An 18,738-nucleotide genomic window follows, 5' to 3' on the forward strand; every position below is an offset into this window, starting at 1 on the left:
CTATTCAGTCATTACATTATACCCATGCAAAAAATTAAATTCAAATAAATTTAAAAACCAATTATTTTATCAGAATTAAGTCAAATTGATTTGTATACATAGATATCTCCAGAATATAGGACTACTTGTCTTTCATTAGGATGCATCTGGTTATTAGATTTTATTACTTCCCAAACTGCATCTTAACTTTTTATCAAGGAATTACCATTTGGCAGGGGTTAAACTTTGCAGATCTTGAGAATTTATAGGTAACAGTTATTCACAAAGGCTGTCAAGGGAAACAAAAATTGTCACAAGGCATTGGAGGTGACTGATTAATACTATAATTCTTTTCATCAGAATTTTTAAATGCTGATTTTCCCTATTGTAGCCTTTTACATCGCTCTTTAAAACTAAAGACTTTATTGAAATGATTTATTAGAGTCAGCTCAGTATAGTAGGTAGAGGTATAGTCTTTGGAGCCAGGTGCCTGGGTTCAAATCCTGGTTCTGCTACTTTCTACATGTGTGACCTTGAGTGAGATACTTAACCTCTCTGTACCTCATTTGCATATCATATATATCATTTGTAAGAAATGGATATAATAATAATAATATTTATAGTGTAGTTATGAAAATTGAGTTAATGTTTGTAAAACACTTAGAATGATCCTTGGAACATAGTAAGCACTATATAAATGTTTCCTTAAAATAAAATTAATTAATTAATACATTCCCTGAAACAAATTCTTACAATACTGAAACCTGCAAAGAGGGAAGCAATGAATCACACACACCAAAAAAAAGAAAGAAAGAAAGAAAGAACTCTCATCACCAAGAAATAACCTGTTAACAATATTATTTCAAAATTCACTATTTAAAGATGTATAAAAAGAATAATGGATCAATACCTATGAAGGAAAATTATTTTATAAGAAATGTTATCTTACATGCTTTTCAAAAATGAAAAAGTATTAGATATTAAATTGGCAAATGTCATATAGATGTTTATTCACAAATTAATATTTGATAAAGGGACTCCTCTTTGAAGAAAAGAGATGATAAAAATCATTAAGATGTTAAAATTGTTAAATTTTTTTTTAAATTTAATTAATTAATTTATTTATCTATTTCTGGCTGTGTTGGGTCTTCGCTTCTGTGCGAGGGCTTTCTCTAGTTGCGGCAAGTGGGGGCCACTCTTCATTGTGGTGCGCGGGCCTCTCACTATTGCGGCCTCTCTTGTTGCGGAGCACAGGCTCCAGACGTGCAGGCTCAGCAATTGTGGCTCATGGGCCTAGTCGCTCCGCGGCATGTGGGATCTTCCCAGACCAGGGCTCAAACCCGTGTCCCCTGCATTAGCAGGCAGATTCTCAACCACTGCGCCACCAGGGAAGCCCCAAAATTGTTAATTTTTTAATCTCACATTTTAAACTACTTTGGATGAGTGTTGAAGTGATTAACATTCTTATATATTTTTATATTATATTTCCCCTCCTCATCAATACTTCATCCTGTAATTCAATAATTTAATCAGAATTTATCTCAAAATTAACTTATATATCTTTGATTGACACATTATATTATCTTATATTTTGTAACTTCAGTTCTTCCTTGTTTCAGTGGGCATCTCTGGTCACTTTTCCTGTTAGGTGTGTTTAAGTACAGTTGACCCTTGGGCAAAGCAGGGGTAAGGGACCACTGAACCCCTGCACAGCGGGTTGAAAATCCATGTATAACTTTTGACTCCCCCCAAACTTAACTACTAAAACCCTACTGTTTACCAGAAACCTTATCAATAACATAAGCAGTCTATTAACACATATTTTGTATGTTATATGTATTATATACTATATTTTTATAATAAAGTAATTTAGAGAAAAGAAAATATTAAGAAAATCATAAGGAAGATAAAATGCATTTGTAGTACTGAACTGTACTTACTGATACTGTAACTTTACATCATCTGTTTACAAGATGAATCGTCTGTCAGTACCTACATCAATAGAGTCTTATATGATAAAAAACACTGTAGATGTTATACATATTACTGACACTAGACATCAAAAATAAAAAGATAATGTGAAAAAGAAATTCATATTTATTTACAGGTATTCATGCATCAATAATGCAGAAGCAGCAATTTAATTGCTTTATGATAGTCTAGGCTATATACTAATGAATGAATCATAAAATTTTTATGGCATACAGTATTATGGTCATATTCATAATACAGTATTGGAAACTCACATGTAATGATAGGCTGATATGCAATTTCTCCAATTAAGAGGGAGGCATATTATAGGTAATGTAATTATTTGAAAGTAAAGTTATAAAACAGTAAGAAAACTGATACATTATTAATTCTATGTTAAATATCATTCACCTTATGCCTATGTAAGAATAGGCTTTCCACTTCATGTCCTGCGTAGGATGTTCTACACAATGAATACTTAGTAATGATGATGATGACATAAAATGTCTCATACGGTACATGCTGCACAGTCACTAGATTTTCACATGAAGACACACACATACACAACAGATAAGTTTATTAACAGTACAGCATGACGATTATTTACTATTCATTAAGTGGAAGTGGATCTTCATAAAGATCTTCATCCTCATAGTCTTCACCTTGAGTAGGCTGAGGAGGAGGAGGAAGAGAAGGGGTTGATCATGCTGTGTCATGGTGGCAGAGGCAGAAGAGGTGGAGGAGGTAGAAGGGGAGACAGGAGAGGCAGGCACACTCGGTGTAACTTTTTGGAAATACATTGTAAATTTCTCTGACTTTTTTGCTTTTTCGTTTCTCTAGAAATGATTCCATATGGTACCATTTGCTTCTTCCACCATTTGCTTTACTTTCTGTGCTCATGTCATAGAAGGGTCCATGTTGTAGAAGAAGTCAAAAGTAGTTTTGAATAATCAGAGCCCTTCTGTCAGACTGTCTGTCAATTTGTTTTCTGGCACTGCTGCTGCTACATCTCTTCCTCATCATCTGATTTGAAAGTACTCATCTTCATCAAGTGGTCTTCTGTTAATTTCTCTGGTGTGATGCCTATTAGGTCTTGAATTTCTCCAAGATCCATATCTTGAAATCCTCTACCCCCTACCTTTTTTGCCATGTCCATAATATCTTTCATGATTTCCTTGATTGGCTCTATAGTAAATCCTGTGAAGTCATGGACAACATTTGGACCCAGTTTTCTCCAACAGAAATTTACTGTTTTGAGCTTGATGGCTTTCATGGCTTTTTCTTTAACAACAATGGCATGTTCGATGGTGTAATCCTTCCAGACTTTCATGACGTTCTGTCTATTGGGATTCTCTTCCATTGTGTTGACAGTCCTTTCCATACAGTACCATGTGTAATGAGCCTTAAAGGTCCTTATGACCCTCTGATCTAGAGGCTGAATTAGAGACGTTGTATTTGGGGCCAAGTAGATCACTTTGATGCCTTTGATGTTGAACTCATGGGGTTCTGGTTGGCCAGGGGCATTTTCCAATACTAAAAGAAGTTTAAAAGGCAGTCCCTTACTAGGAAGGTATTTCCTAACTTCAGGGACAATGCATCTATGGAACCAATCCAGAAAAATGGTTCTGGTTGTCCAAATCTTCTTGTTGTACAACCAAAAGACTGGCAGCTTGTGTACGTCTTTTCCCTTCAAGGCTTAAGTGTTAGCAGCTTTACAGATAAGGGCATTCCTGATCATAAACCCAACTGCATTTGCACAAAACAGTAGAGTTAGCCTATCCCTTCCTGCCTTAAGTCCTAGTGCTTGCTTCTCTTTCTTACTGATAAATGTCCTTTGTGGCATTTTTTTTTCCAAATAGGGCACTTTTGTCTGAAAAACCTGTTCAGGCAGATATCCATTCTCCTCAGTGATTTTCTTAATGGTGTCTGGGAAATGTCTGTTGCTGCCTCTTGATCAGCGGAAGCTGCTTCTCGTATTATCTTGACATTTTTAAAGCCAAACCTCTTTCTAAAATTATCAAACCATCCTTTGTTGGCATTTAATTCTCCAGCTTTAGATCCTTCACCTTCCTTTTGCTCTAAGTTTTCATATAATGGATTTGCTTTTCCTCAAATCATATTAGAGTCTATAGGTACGCCTTTCTTATAGCAATCTTGCTAAAAGCTGCATTTTTGATATAAGATAAAAGGTTATTTCACAAAAAGTGCAAGCTTTTCACAGCTGATATGTAGCTACAGCAACTGTTTCACAAATTTTCTTTACTTTTTTTCCTTTTTCTTTTTTTTTTAACAATGACTGTATTTATCTTGAAGTGGCGGGCAACCACAGCTACAGATCTCATTCTACAATACATATCAAGCAATTCAACTTTTTCTTGTCATACCATGACTTTTCTCTGCTTCTTGGGAACACTTCCAGCATCACTAGTGGCACTTCCTATGAATCCCATGGTGTTATTCATGGTTTATGGAATTGCATTAAACACATGAAAAATATGTGAGAACCACAAAAGATCAATTTTTACTGTGATATGCAATTTATTGGAGAGAGGAACTGCTCATGGCGTCACATGGAATTTTAAGCAGATACAGCACTTGAGCTCACCACAATAGCAACAGGAGGAGGTTATGAAATTATTTTAGTAGTACCATATGTATTACAGTGCATTTTATGCAGTTATGATTTAATACTGCATCTTTATATTTGTTTACAGTTCTTTCAACTATGAATGGTGCTGCGTATGGTCTGTAAGTGTTTATGTACATAAGTTTGGATAAATTTTAACTTTTTATAATAGATTTGTGTATATTTTATGGTAGTGTATGATAAAATAGAATAGTATTTAAACATATTTTATGTATCCATGACATACCTAAATTTTTGTTAATTTTTTGATATTTCTAGGATATGTAATTTGTCTGCAAGGTTTTTCAAATTGTCACAAATCAAAAAATTTTTCAATACATTTATTGGAAAAATTCCTTGTGCAAGTGGACCTGCACAGTTCAAACCCATGTTGTTCAAGGGTCAATTGTATATTAATTTTCTTCATGTTGAGTCATCCTGAGTCTGTCTACCTTACCAGTCTATCTACCCTAGAAATTTTCATCTTTACAGTAGTTTTTTTTTTTTTTTTTTGCCTCTGCAATCACAGTTTACCCTTACCTATTCTCCATATCATTAATTTGATTTTTAGAAGTATCTATTGTTTCTTGTTGTTTCCAACTTACTTATTAGGTAAGACATGATGCTGTGTTTTGAACATTTCACCTTAGTCCACAACTTACCTTGTCATTCCCATCTTATTATTTTTTTTTCTTTCTTGAGATCTATTTTTGTTACATCTATATTTTTGAGAAATTATCTAACATGAGACAATTGCAAAATACCTACTTCTCTTGCTTGAGTCATCTTTCCTTCCAGACTGGTTCTTCATATTTTTTTTTTTTGCCTCATATTTTATTTTGATGTATTTTTACTGTGCCATGTGTGCAGTTGGCATGCCATTTATTTTCATCTTGTTTATACTTAATCTGGGTGCTCTGATTCTAGACCGTCTTCTTGCTCTGATAAAATTATAGGTTAATTCTCCTTGACACAGTCCCCATCTGAACTGTGATCAATTTTCCATCTTCCTTTTGAGTTGTAGGAGCAACGGCTGGATGTTGCTTTCAAGCCACTGTCCGGTAGTATGAGGGTATATGATTGGGGAAAGGAAACGCTAGGCTGACTATTGACCTGGCATCTGCTCTCTCTTCTGAGATCCTATTAGGTGTCACTCCACACAGTACTTCATGAGGGCACACGATTGGGAGCATGGCCCTGGAAGATGGCAAGTCCTGGTTATCATTCATTTGCAGATGCTTCTGTAACATGTAGTTGGTCCTAATGATAAGGGGTTTGCCTTATCTGTTTATTTATTTATTTATTTTTAGAATTTCCTATTTGTTCCCTTGGTCTGTTTCTCTACAAATTGGAGGATATTCATGAAAACTCTCAGAATTTTGTCAAACTTTTTTTTTTTGTTCAGCATTGCATCTGGAAGTGGGGGTGAGATTGTTGAAATATGGCATAGCTGAGTTTTACCATTTCTTTTTATGGCCACAGTTATAAACCTTTTGCCTGAAGATGCCTTCCCTTGTTTAATTGCTGTGCATATTTAAAAAATAATTTTATCTATCTATCTTTTTTAATGAAGGAAAATTCTGTAATACTGATTTATTTTGTTATTTTTAGTCTCATTTTGTTTCTCTTTAATTTAGTTGTCCCCAGTTATTTTTTCTTAATTGTCCATTATTATAAAATAACCGGGTGTCTGGACTATTTGAAATAAACAATGTAGCCACACTTCATATATCTTGACTCCAAAGATTTACAATGATACAAAGATGCCACTTTTAGCCAAAACATACAAACAACCTTGAACCTGGAGCACCTGTGAATTATTAGTGATACCTCTGTGACATCAGTGTGATAATTCATTACAGTGGATTACCCAATTCATTGTCCAATTCATTACACATATGATCATGAGGGTACTGGGCTGCTGAGTTGTCCCTGACAGATCTTTCCCAGGGAGGTAGATTGTGCCATCACTTCATGCTTCAGACTATAGCAAGAACTGCTTCACTTCATGACTTTAAACACAGATGATGATAACTTTTGGGGAACCATTCTGGACTTTGTTCTGATGCTTTCAGTGGTTAGACTTCCAGATAAGTGGCAGTGTGGTATAATGAAGTAATAAAAGCATTTTTTTTTTTGAGTCATATTGACTTGAATTTGAACTTAGGATTTATTAGCTATACAATCCTTTGTAAATGATTTGATCTTTATATTTAATATGTCATACACAACATAATGATAGCTATTTGTAAGGATTAAATAAGGTTAATTAAATGTGTACAGTACCTGAAACATCATAGGTCCCCAATAAATATTATCTTTCTCACTATTTGTTCATTTATGACTCTTTTTAGGATTGTTAATGATTGCCTATCAGCTCTATTATAACATGGTAGAGAAAAACAGCAATTGATCTTTTATCTCAATACTGTTTTAGGCTGTTTGAAAATAGATTCTGGCATGAGGATAATAAACATTTTAGCTTTGATCTGTTCTTCTGCCTGATCAACTTGCAGTTACAGGAATCCTCAGGAACAATGTTGCCAATTACAATTTGATGGAGTCTCCTTATAGGCCCTTAGTTCTAAAAGTGTAGTTAAGAGAATAGTAGTTAAGAGCTCAGATTCTGGAATTAGACTTCTTGGGTTTCAATTTAGGCCCCACCCCTTTATACTCTGGTAAATTAATCTTGCATTCCATACCTCAAATTTTTCAGCTGTAAAATGGGCAAATAGTTCTTAATTCATATGGTTTTTATAGATACTAAATGACTGAATTCATGTGAAGAGCTTGGAATAATGTGTGACATAGGGACACATTCAATAAATTTTATTGTCTCTTACTAAAGGCATACCTATTTTAATAGGAGGACTTAGTCCAATGTTTAACTCAAGATTTTCTTGACCATCTCCATTTATATAGGTAGAATGAACTGCTCTCTCCTTTGTAGCCCCATCTAACCTAGCATATACTGCTATGATAGCATATTTTACATTTTATCACACCTTAAAAATTACCTACTGTCTCCTACTGCATATCCTAAAGGGCAAATATTACATTTATTCTTCTGTGGATCTTTAACACTTTGCATAGCTTAGTGCTTAATAGAGGCTGTGTAGTGATTTAAAACTGCTGGAGTCAGATTACATTGGTTTAAATACTGGTTTGGTCATATACTAGCTGTATGACTATAGACTAATTATTTAATCTCCCTGTGCCTCAGTCTCCACTTTGATAAAATAAGGATGATTATATGCCTACATTATAGAGTTGTTATAAAAATTAAATGAATACATACACATACAGTGATTAGAATATGGCTTGGCCTATGATGAGAACTTAATAAATAATAATAGTTTATTAAACAATTCTCTATTGTTCTCTATTGTTGTAAAATTGAATTTATAAATGAAAAGAAAATGGTAAATGGTATCATGATCTTACCCACAAATACCAAAGTTTCAAGTCCCTAGTGTCATGGGACTATTAGAAGAGATTTCCCTATGACCAGAAAAATAGAGATTTCATTTAAAAGACTTTTTTTCATCTTTTTTTTTTCTTTTTCTGGGAAGAAGCCATTTTTGTTATTTAAAAATTATGTGAACAAAGGCAGGTAAATTTCCTGGTATACTTTCTTCTATCTGCTCTCTGAGTACCCTACTCAAAATCCTAAGGCTTTACTCTGATTACATCTGGTTGCCTCTTCCTATCATTAGGCTCTCCTGATATCAAGACTTAAACATTTTCCTAGAGACATTACTTTTTCCCACTGCATTCTTTATTGACTTCACAGATTGGCCCTTATGCAACAAAGAGACACACTGGCTGTTTCAGTTTGCTGAGCTTTAATTTCATGGTCCAGTAGGAAGAATATTCTTTGATGTTATTCCTAGTAGCCATTGGAATAGAGTGAAGTGGGGTGAAGAGAGCAATAGAGGAGATTTATGTTGACTTGCAACTTCTAATAGCTGATAGTTTGTGGCAAACAATAATAGACAATAACTTAGTGAAACAATTTTAATCAAAAGCAAGCTGTATAGCCCTCTTGTTCTTTTCCTCCTTGACTGTACTCAATTTATATTTATTCTTGGCATCAATGAGTCAGAATTTGAAAATATTGCAATTTAAAAACTCATTCATAAAGATCAGATCAGAAATAAATGAAAAAGAAATGAAGGAAACAATAGCAAAGATAAATAAAACTAAAAGCTGGTTATTTGAGAAGATAAACAAAATTGATAAACCATTAGCCAGACTCATCAAGCAAAAAGGGAGAACACTCAAATCAATAGAATTAGAAATGAAAAAGAAGAAGTAACAACTGACACTGCAGAAATACAAAGGATCATGAGAGATTACTACAAGCAACTATATGCCACTAAAATGGACAACCTGGAAGAAATGGACAAATTCTTAGAAAAGCACAACCTTCCGAGATTGAACCAAGAAGAAATAGAAAATATAAACAGACCAATCACACGTAATGAAATTGAAACTGTAATTAAAAATCTTCCAACAAACAAAAGCCCAGGACCAGAAGGCTTCACAGGCGAATTCTATCAAACATTTAGAGAAGAGCTAATACCTATCCTTCTCAAACTCTTCCAAAATATAGCAGAGGGAGGACCACTCCCAAACTCATTCTACGAAGCCACCATCACCCTGCTACCAAAAAAAGACAAAGATGTCACAAAGAAAGAAAACTACAGGCCAATATCACTGATGAACATAGATGCAAAAATCCTCAACAAAATACTAGCAGACAGACTCCAACAGCACATTAAAAGGAGCATACACCATGATCTAATGGGGTTTATCCCAGGAATACAAGGATTCTTCAATATACACAAATCAATCAATGTGATACACCATATTAACAAATTGAAGAATAAAAACCATACGATCATCTCAATAGATGCAGAAAAAGCTTTTGACAAAATTCAACACCGATTTATGATAAAAGCCCTGCAGAAAGTAGGCATAGAGGGAACTTACCTCAACACAATAAAGGCCATATATGACAAACCCACAGCCAACATCGTCCTCAATGGTGAAAAACTGAAACCATTTCCACTAAGATCAGGAACAAGACAAGGTTGCCCACTCTCACCACTATTATTCAACATAGTTTTGGAAGTTTTAGCTACAGCAATCAGAGAAGAAAGAGAAATAAAAGGAATCCAAGTTGGAAAAGAAGAAGTAAAGCTGTCGCTGTTTGCAGATGACATGATACTATACATAGAGAATCCTAAAGATGCTACCAGAAAACTACTAGAGCTGATCAATGAATCTGGTAAAGTAGCAGGATACAAAATTAATGCACAGAAATCTCTTGCATTCTTATACACTAAGGATGAAAAATCTGAAAGAGAAATTAAGGAAACACTCCCATTTACCATTGCAACAAAAGAATAAAATACCTAGGAACAAACCTACCTAAGGAGACAAAAGACCTGTATGCAGAAAACTATAAGACACTGATGAAAGAAATTAAAGATGATACAAATAGATGGAGAGATATACCGTGTTCTTAGATTGGAAGAATCAACACTGTGAAAATGACTATACTACCCAAAGCAATCTACAGATCCAATGCAATCCCTATCAAACTACCAATGGCATTTTTCTCAGAACTAGAACAAAAAATTTCACAATTTCTATGGAAACACAAAAGACCCCAAATAGCCAAAGCAATCTTGAGAAAGAAAAACGGAGCTGGAGGAATCCCTGACTTCAGACTATACTACAAAGCTACAGTAATTAAGACAGTATGGTACTGGCACAAAAACAGAAATATAGATCAATGGAACAGGATAGAAAGCCCAGAGATAAACCCACGCACATATGGTCACCTTATTTTTGATAAAGGAGGCAAGCATATACAGTGGAGAAAAGACAACTTCTTCAATAAGTGGTGCTGGGAAAACTGGACAGCTACATGTAAAAGAATCAAATTAGAACACTCCCTAACACCATACACAAAAATAAACTCAAAATGTATTAAAGACCTAAATATAAGGCCAGACACTATAAAACTCTTAGAGGAAAACATAGGCAGAACACTCTATGACATAAATCACAACAAGATCCTTTTTGACCCACCTCCAGGAGAAATGGAAATAAAAAGAAAAATAAACAAATGGGACCTAATGAAACGTAAAAGCTTTTGCACAGCAAAGGAAACCATAAACAAGATGAAGAGACAACCCTCAGAATGGGAGAAAATATTTGCAAATGAAGCAACTGACAAAGGATTAATCTCCAAAATTTACAGGCAGCTCATGCAGCTCAATATCAAAAAAACAAATAACCCAATCCAAAAATGGGCAGAAGACCTAAATAGACATTTCTCCAAAGAAGATATACAGATTGCCAACAAATGCATGAAAGAATGCTCAACATCATTAATCATTAGAGAAATGCAAATCAATACATATCACCTCACACCAGTCAGAATGGCCATCATCAAAATATCTACAAACAATAAATGCTGGAGAGGGTGTGGAGAAAAGGGAGCCCTCTTGCACTGTTGGTGGGAATGTAAATTGATACAGCCACTATGGAGAACAGTATGGAGGTTCCTTAAAAAACTAACAATAGAACTGCCATACGACCCTGGAATCCCACTACTGGGCATATACCCTGAGAGAACCATAATTCAAAAAGTGTCATGTACCACAATATTCATTGCAGCTCTATTTACAATAGCCAGGATGTGGAAGCCACCCTATTGTCCATCGACAGTTGAATGGATAAAGAAGATGTGGCACATATATACAATGGAATATTACTGAGCCATAAAAGGAAACGAAACTGAGTTATTTGTAGTGAGTTGGATGGACTTAGAGACTGTCATACAGAGTGAAGTAAGTCAGAAAGAGAAAAACAAATACCGTATGCTAACACATATATATGGAATCTAAAAAAAAAGAAAAAAAGGTGGTCATGAAGAACCTAGGGGCAAGACAGGAATAAAGATGCAGACCTACTAGAAAATGGACTTGAGGACACGGGGAGGGGGAAGGGTAAGCTGGAACAAAGTGAGAGAGGAGCATGGATATATATACACTACCAAAGGTAAAACCGATAGCTAGTGGGAAGCAGCCGCATAGCACAGGGAGATCAGCTCGGTGCTTTGTGACCACCTAGAGGGGTGGGATGGGGGGGTTGGAGGGGGGGAGATGAAAGAGGGAAGAGATATGGGGATATATGTATATGTATAGCTGATTCACTTTGTTATAAAGCAGAAACTAACACACCATTGTAAAGCAATTATACTCCAATAAAGATGTTAAAAAAATAATAATAAAAACAGTGAAAAAAAATGGAAAAAAAACCCTCATTCATATTATAAATCTCTCTCTGTTTTATCTGTATACATATATAAATATACATGCATACTTTCCTTTTCAACTAAATAGGCCAAAAGAAGTGAATCATTTTGAGGGCCAGAATCATGCTCCAGCATCTAGCATAGTACCTGACATAGAACAGGCACACTCAGTAAATGCTTATTCCTTGAATAAATACAAAGTTTTCTGTAAGATAGTTCATTCTTATTCACCTAAGATTTATTCAACATGTTCCATGTTCCAATCCCACTGGTAAGCAATTTCTCACTCATTTACCCTTTCAGTACTCATCATAATCTTCTCATGAATCCATACTGTTAGTCTCCTTTCATAGGAAGGGAAAAATAGATCATATGGTTTAAAATAACATCCCCAGAACATAAAATAGGGCACATTCATAAATGAAAATGATGATAGAACCCAAGATTTCTTATGTTCTTGCTATAACGTAAAGCAACTTCAAATACAAATAGAAAAGGGAGACTCAATTAAAGCTTTCATATTTGCATGATTTGATTTTACAAATGAATACATGAAAATTATGAAACATGCAATATACCAAAGTAATGGGAATTAGTAGTGTGTGTGACTGTGTGTGTGTGTGTTTATACATGTAGGCATACATGTATATTTTAGATGAATGGGCTTTGGTAAGTAAATAACTTTGGTTGGATCAGAGGGAGGACCCAGTTGGCATGTAATAAATTATGATGGATATACAGAAAGAATGTAAATAAAGATCTTAAGTTCTAGGCTGAAGAGTTGATATTTTATGAGAAAGAGTAAATCCAGGATGGGTTCTTTAGCAGCATTAACATAATGAATAATGCATCAGAGGAATATTCTGATCCTTATGCACAGTAAATGTCATGAGGGGAAACTTTTTTCATTCTGCTACTGCTTGACCTTGGTTTGCTTCTGGCTCAATATAGTTCATATCACTATGCTGATTTAGCATCGAGGTCTTTCTTCTCTTGCCTATCATTATTTCAAGTATTTGGTAAGCTTTTACATATGTTTGGCCCAATATCTGCTAGAGCTTGCATTTCCAGAGCATAGTCATAAGCAGTCAGCAATTCCTAAATGATTGTCTCAGGAACTTACAAGGATGCTCACAGCCCAATGAGCTGGAAGAATTTCCTTAAGGACTAGAAGCATATTGTAAGACCAGCTTTCAGGATTCTTGTGGTTTGTCATGCATTCCTGAGTGAAACAGATTGCATAAAATGTTCACTTAATACAACCTTGCTTCGCACCTTTGGAGAGGTTATAACCCACTGTAATCACTATTAGCAGACCAAACATCGTACCTCAGATTTGATCAGCAGAAAGACAATTATAGAAATAAAAGATTTAAAATTATAGCTCAAGTTTTGTCTCACCAAAACTAACAGTTATCGGGGGGGGGGACAGTTTTGAGGCCACAGATAACTGTTAACCCAAGGAACCCTACCAAGCAAGATCTCTGTAACTTTTTTTTTCTGTTGATGTTGTTTTAACTAAGTTCAGTTGATGCCCTAGCATAATCTTGTAGTTCTCCCTGATTTAGTCTTTTCTGGTCCCATCACTTACCGCCTTCTCTCACACTTTATGTTCCAGTAACACCATATAGAGGTTTCCATAACTTCTGTGCTATTTCTTGCATTAGTATTGATGACCATGCTGTCTTTTCTCATGGGAATGTTCTTTCTTCTACTCATTCTTTCAAATTCAACTCAGTTTGTAATCTTCTCCAGGAGACTTCCATGAGCATAAAGATTGGGTATCTACTCTCCTGACCCAATAGTTGGTTCTCACTGATATATGTGTAATTCTGTATACTACTTTTCATGTGCTTTTCTCCTTTGCCAAGTCAGTCTGTAACTTATTCACATTTCTAACTCTTAATGCCTCAAATAATCCAAGGCACAGTATTGGGGCTCAATAATTTTTTGTTGAATCATTAACTTTAGGTAGTCCCCAGTGCAGGTGGAACTCCAACTTGAATATTCAAAGAAACATTTCTGGAAGACTTAATAGGTAAAGGAAGCTTTTTGTCCCATCTTAACCAATCAGATGCCAAAGGTCCATTAGAGAGACAGCAGGATATGATGTTTGCATAGCAGAATAACCTTTTTATAATTTCTTAGTTTTTAGAAGGGAATAGTAAAGACACATTGGCATAGGTGAGGGTCAAATACTAAGGAAGTTGGTCAAGGCACCAATATTTAGTCTAGAAAATAAGATCTGAGTCTTAGGGATTCTGGAACCTCATTTGTGCATGATAACTGTGAAAGTCAGACCCTTTTAGAAAACGGAAGATCAAAAATATGGCAGAAGTTAACTGGGAGACATGGATGGCAAGGCAGCAAACTGATATAAGGTGAACTCAATATATTTTTGTGGAGAGATGTTTTTGAACATTTTTTAAAGAACTAGTGTCCCAATCCTGAAGGGTTGAAAATTGTAGTGATCCTTGAGCCTCAATCTGACAGGATTATGGCAGGCTGGAATATGCCAGAGTATTCTCCTTAAGGTCAAAGTACATTATAGGGTTCCATGCTCAGGGCTCCATGGCAGTAAGAATGCTAAGCTCTGAATGCAGACTTGAATGATTAGTGTGGTAAGGCTGTACTGGGGGGGGGGGCAATGGGTAGAAGAAAGGAATTGATATTCCAAATAAAATTCTCCAGTGATCATTTTCTTGGGACCTGTCCAACATTATTGTTAGAGATGTGACCATGAGTAAGACTGGATAATACAAGCAATGAATGGGGAGACCAGAAGACACACAACTGTAGAGGTTCATTCAGTATGTGTTAGAGACAGTGGTAACTGATGTGAACCTGCTTCATTGCTAACTTTTACAGTTATAGGTAAATTGTCTTTCCTCTTCCTTGGGTTTGTTAAAGGAATGACAAAGAAGTCCAACCAGATTCAGAGCCAGGTTATAGAAGAAAGTCTCTAGAAAAACAATTCTATGATATCACATGCAGATTATTTGAGAAGGCACTGTGACATATATCATCTTTTATGATAAATGTCAGAAAGGACAATTCTTCTGAGCTTGAGGCTAACTATAATAGGACAAGTACTTATGCTTTACTATGTGCCTGTTGAAAAGCGGGAGTTCCTCACTGTATGACCCTCTTCTTTTACTGCTCTAGTTTTGACATCATTCTCACTTGCTTACATCATTCAGTGACATTGTTTCTTCAGTCTACCTCCCTATTCCAATTCATGCTCCAAATTTTCTTCACAATGTTTAGGAATCTAATTTTATTCTACTGTTTAAAACTTTTGATGACCACAGGATGGTTTTTAGTTCACTTAACAATCCTCATTAAATACTGCCTCTTTATCACTTTCTGCGCTCCCCTACATCCTAGGACTACTTGTTTTGTGTAAGCTATCCTCCATAGGCAGGATAGAAAAGTCATAAACTAAAGAGAATCTTGGGATGTTACTGATTTGGTGAAATCTAGATTGATTCTGATAGTTAATATTTTGATAAGTTCTGAGAAATTCTCTTGAAATATCCAAAATTCATGGAAAAAATAATGTAAACAGAAAGCGCAAAAAAAGAAGAGTTTTGTCTAGGTTTTAAAAGGCTCTTTTAAAAGCTCTTTCTTCTCCATGGGAAGCACTGAGGCCCAGATTTGTTAATTGAGTTCTCCCCAGACTGAACAGTTAGTCAGAAGTAAAGGCAAACTGAGACAGCAGGTTCCTGTTTCCAAGTTCTATAACCAAAGAGGTAGCCAGGGTCCCTTTATATGTGCCTTGCATGTTTGAACTGATAGTGTGAAAGAAATTTCATTCTTCTAAATGAAAGAGTTTGTTTCTTTTGTGTAATGTTACAATTCCTTTGCAGCTCTAAGAATCAGTTGTAGAAAATATATCATTCCCAACAGCAGAAGTATAAAAGATAAAATACATTTCATTGTAGTGAAAAGCTATACTTTTTCTAGGTTACCTGAACAGCTGATGTGCACAATTGGAGTGGACTTGATCTTTGGGTTTAAAACCTGGGTTTTATAACATTCTTGGATTTCATGTGTCTCACTCAGCTTTAAAGTATGCAGTGTATATACTGAGATGCATTTCTGTTCCTCTTATAGAGGCCTTTTAGGAAATTTTTGAGATGTTAATTCAGTAATTTATGAAGCACATTAGTACTTTCGAAGATAGATTTGAAGATCATTAGAAATTTGGTTTGTCTTTAATTCTGTATGTGAAAAAATCTGGAGAAAACAATGCCCAAATAATCACACATCACACTATAATAAGGAAAAATACTAGTTGCTAGATTGTTTTAATTTTCATTTTTATATTGTTCTTAGTTCAAAAGAAGTCTATCTTATGATTCAACCTATTTCTCTTCCTAAATGCCTTTCATAATTTTTATTCCTGTTTTCAAAGGTTGGGCAAAAGAAACACCAAGTAGGCGGACAGACTGTCTTATTTGTTAAGCATTACTAAGCTTTATGGCTTAATAAAGCTTAATATATCTTATTTCATGCCTTAGCCCAAGGCAAACGTGGTAATGTGGGACTTTGTTCTTTTATTGATAATATACAACTGGTATGTTTACAGCCTCCACATACAATCATAAATAGTGTTGCGTTATTCCAAAAAAGTAAAAATATAAGTTTTACATGTCTGCTGCTGTGGGACACAAAATAATCACTTATATTGCCTTCAATACCTGTGCCTTTGATTATAAAACAATATGTGATAGGAATGAGAGTTAATTGAAAAAAAAAATTTTTACAGTTTGTTGAATGGCAAATTAGTTTAGGACACATGCTTTGTTTAATTAAAAACTCCCAGGAGGTAAGTGCAGAGCTTCCCTTCTTCTGTCCTCAACCACCCTTGTGATTCTCCAAAAACATTCAGTCTTGCATTCCTAACCCCACATACTACCCTTCACTCCTGTGAATGAACTAGGGTGACTGTATTATCTCAAATATGGATGATTTGGGAGGTATTTTCAAGGAAATATTTTCTGTATAGCTTATTTAACTAAAATGTTACTTCCCCATTGTAGATTGTTTGAATTTTTACATATTAAAACAAAAATGAAATGAATTATTAGGATCATGACCCTATGCTACTTATTTCTTCTATGTATTTTAATACTATAATAACATGGAAATAATTTTATCATATATTGCCTATTCTATTAAAGTACATTTTAAAGAGTTCAGCTTGACCTATTCAGATATGACTATTTCAGTTATTTATTCATTATGTCCTAGTTTAGTTATCTATTTTAACATCTGAAATAGCTTCTTATTGTTTTTATTAATTATTTACAATGAAGCCCTAAAATAAAAGTAATAATGGAGATTTCCATTGAATGGAAAAAAATGCTTATCTTCATAAGAATGAGAAAAGAACTAAAGTCTGTGATATTCATCCTAAAGCCAATTATAAAGTAAAACAACAAATTTTATAGCACATTTTGCCAGATTATTTTGAAGGCTTTAACAGTTTAAATATTATTACGTATTTCCCTGTGTCTATAAGCATGTCCCTGGTTCATAGATTTTGCACATCCACGCCTGCTGTTTCTTGAAATAACTCTTTACTTCAAAACGTATTCTAATCCCCTCTCAAATTGTTTGAATTTAAAATCATGAAAGTAATAAAAACAGCAGCTGCATTACAAGACTAATTTTTCTTCTTGAAGAGAAGTGGACATATGTACAGGAAGTTATGCCAGTCATATGGGGCTTTTAAAATTATGGGATATAGACAAAGTTGATTCGCTGTAACTTCTTAACCTAAATTGATGATTCTGTTTCTTTGACTCAAGTGCCTTTTCTTCATGCCAGACTACTCTGCCAGCCTAAGCTAGGAAGCAACTCCAAACATTCTGTCTAGTTTGCCCCTTCATGCTAACCAAAGATATTTTCAATATTTTATTGTCAAATATTATAATGGTTAATGATATGTCAAGTATAGCAATACAAATTTAGTGAGCAATCATAATATGTGGTCATTGTACCAATCACTATGTGTTATTTTAAATAATCATCAAAAAATTTCTGAGATGGTTGCATTATTCTCATTTCTCAGTGAGGAATCTTAGGAAAGGTAAAACAACTGGCCCAAGATCATAAGATAATGAACTCCAGAGCTGGGATTTGAATTCAGAACTGTGTACTCCAAAGTCCATTTTCTCTCTATTTGCGATCAATGAAACACTAGACTAATTAAATCATCTAAAGGCTATATGAATTGTTTTATGAAATAAAAATAAAATGACAGTTTTGGCCACTTAGATGGTGATTTGTAGACACGTGGATGGCTTTTTGCTTGTGACAATGATTATAAGGGGTGCATCTGATATTTGGTGCTCTTGGTGGTGGCAGAGGTAGAGGGGAGTGTTTGGCAAGGGTGCTAGAATTTCTGCAATTCTTGGTACAATTTCATACAACAAAGAACTTCCATGTGACCTGCTGAATTTTAAAAATCAGATATAACATGAAGGTGAAAACCCTTTTCTTATTATCTGAGCCTAAAACCTAATTCTGCTTCATTAAGTGCCCAGTGTTTTTGTTTTTTGCATGGCTTTGATATATACTATATGTTCAAGGATGCAATCAGCATACAAATTGTAGAGAGAGTGTACTTTTTTTGAGGGGTTGGAATATTGCCAAAAATTGTCCATGGATAGAAAGCCACTTGTGGCATTTAAGTTGTCAATAAGACTCATTTATATCACTCTGTGTTTGGAGCTGTCACATCCCTTTGACTCTACATATAGGTATGAGAATCTGACTATTCCATCAGTTTATCTAGGATAGTCATGCCTGGTAACTTACA

The sequence above is a fragment of the Balaenoptera borealis genome, assembly GCF_965194805.1.
Source record: "Balaenoptera borealis genome assembly, chromosome: 11".
In the NCBI taxonomy this organism is placed as follows: domain Eukaryota; kingdom Metazoa; phylum Chordata; class Mammalia; order Artiodactyla; family Balaenopteridae; genus Balaenoptera; species Balaenoptera borealis.